This window comes from Elephantulus edwardii, unplaced genomic scaffold (genome assembly GCF_000299155.1).
Source record: "Elephantulus edwardii isolate Elephantulus edwardi_28Jun2011 unplaced genomic scaffold, EleEdw1.0 scaffold00365, whole genome shotgun sequence".
Lineage (NCBI taxonomy): Eukaryota > Metazoa > Chordata > Mammalia > Macroscelidea > Macroscelididae > Elephantulus > Elephantulus edwardii.
Window position 1 is genome coordinate 618,677 of NW_006400115.1, and position 2,859 is coordinate 621,535.

The window sequence follows — 2,859 nt, forward strand, 5'->3', positions numbered from 1 at the left end:
ATACTCGAGCACCACAACAAGATAAATAATCTAATTGAAAAATGGGCACCGGATATGAACAGACACTTCACCAAAGAAGACATTCAGATGGCTAACAAGCACATGAAAAAATGTTCAAAATCCCTAGCTCTAAGAGAGATGCAAATCAAAACAACTATGAGATATCATCTCACCCCAGTAGGAATAGCAAAATTTAGCAGAACAGCAAATAACAAATGCTGACGAGGTTGTGGAGAAACTGGAACCCTTATTCACTGTTGGTGGCAGTGTAAAATGGTGCAACCACTGTGGAAGGCGGTATGGCACTTTCTCAAAAAGTTTCAAGTAGAAATACCATTTGAGCCACCAATTCCAGTACTGGGAATATACCCCAAAGAGACCATAACTGGCATCCAAGCAGATATATGCACACCCATGTTTATCTCAGCTTTGTTCACAATAACAAGGAGTTGGAAACAACCTAAGTGCCCATCAACAAATGAATGGATAGAGAAGCTGTGGTATATTCACACAATGGAATACTATGTTGCATTGAACAACAAGGGACTCATGCAAAATGATTCAAAATGGGTGACCCTGGAGGACATTATGCTGAGTGAAGTTTCTCAGTCACAAAAAGACAAATACCGCATAGTGCCACTGTTGTAAAACAGGACTGACATTGGGGTTGAGGGGAGACTGAAAAAAGATGGGATAAATAATGTGTACTGCATTGAAACAGATGATGGAGAAAACTGTTTAAAAGGAATATGTGATTTGGCATTTTTGTCATGACGGGAGTCCAGAGCGAAGGCTGCATAGTGGAGTGGACCTGGGGGGAAGAATTATATAACAATGAAAGAATTTTTCTTTTACTTTTCCAAGAGTGGAGTGTACTGGAGGACAGAGTTGAGAGAAAAAGTGCAACAGACATCGTGCCATTTCAACTCCCTCCACTTTCCCAGGCATCTCCCAGGGACGGGGGCGAGCTTGTTCCTTTGCTCCAGCCACTTTCACCCTCTACGAAAAGGAACTACTTCGTCCCCCAAAACACTCAGAATAAAGGCCATTTCCCTACTTGAGAATAAAGGCGATTTTCCTACTTGAGTCTTAAAACCCTTTCCCGTATGGCCTGGGCTCATGTGTTGACCACTGACAACATGGGGGAAAACCTGGGACACCTGGTGGTAGGGTGAGACCCCCCTCGTGCCAGTGGCCCTGGACTTGAGAGTTTGCTGAGGTATGTGGACAGAGGAGCAAGGGGGATAGGAGAGGACAGGGGTCCCTGGAGATCGGGACTCCTGAGCTATGTTATCAGGGGCAGTGCAACAAGGAATGAATAGAAATCCAAAGTCTCCGTAAGTTTTCATTGAAATGAATAATAAAAAAAATTTTAAAAACACACACAAAAAAAATCCCTAAAAAAAAAAAAGTGCAATACCCAGCAAAATTGCCCATCATATATGGAGGAGAGATCAAGATATTCCAAGAAAAACAGAACCTAAGGGACTTTGTAAAAACAAGACCAGCATTGCAGGAAACACTGACAAACGTCCTTCTTACAGAGGTGCCACAGAAAGCAGGATGGACCAAAGTAACTAGCATCAATGCCAAAAAGAACTCAACAAAATGATAGTAATACAATTTTGTGTCTCAATAATCACACAGAATGGTTTAAATGCACCACTGAAGAGAAAAAGAGTAGCAGATAGGATTAAAAAATAAAATTCATCAATATGTGGTCTACAAGACACACGACTGAAAAATGAAGATAAAGAAAGACTAAAAATAAAGTGGTGGTGGAAAAATATACTAAGCAAATGGCAACCAGAGAAAAACAGGTGTAGCGATATTAATATCTGACAAAATAAATTTTAATGCAGAAGCCATCACAAAGGACAAAGAAGATCACTACATAATGCTTAAAGGGTCAATAGAACATAGCAATAATAATTATCTATGCACCAAATGTACATAGGGTTTTCTGCTAGGAAAACAAACAGATTTATCCTGGAAAGGGTTAAACTGGGTGGCTCCTTGGAGGCAAGGATTTTGAGGCTCCGTCTAACATACTTTGGACATGTTGTGAGGAGAGACCGGTCCTAAGAGAGGGACATCATGCTTGGGAGGGTGGAGGGACTGCACAGGAGAGGAAGGCCCTCTATGAGGTGGATTGATTCAGTGACTGGGATAATTGGGATGGGAGTGTCGGAGACAGTGCAATTGGCACAGCACAGAGTGGAGTTTAGGGCTGTCGCTATGAGTTGCAGGCGACTTGACGGCACATAACAACAACAACAACATGCACCAAATGAAAGACCTGCAAAATATATAAAACAAGCATTAACAAAACAGAAAAAGGAAATAGACAAAACTACTATAGTAGTTGGAGACTTCAATAAACCACTGTCAAGAAAAGATAGAACTACCAGAAAGAAACTCCAAAAAGATACTCAAGAATTAAACCACACAATAAACCAACTCAATCTCATAGATATTTATAGGCTAATGCACCTCCCAAAAATACAGTATACATTCTTCTCCAATGTGCATGGAATATTCTCCAGAATAGATCACATTCTAGGTCACAAGGCAAGCATCAATAAATTAAGAAACATAGAAATAATACAAAGCATTCTCTCAGACTACAATGCTACAAAATTAGAACTTAATAACAAGAGGATGGATACAGGAGAAAAACCCCCCATACATTTGTAAGCTGAACCACACTTTGCTTGAACATGACTGGTACTAGATAGAGCAGGGTTTAGGGCTGTTGTGCATAGGGTCGCTATGAGTCGCAAATGACTCGACAGCACATAACAACAACAACAACATGTCAGATAAGGGACTTATATCTAGAATTTATAAAATACTTGA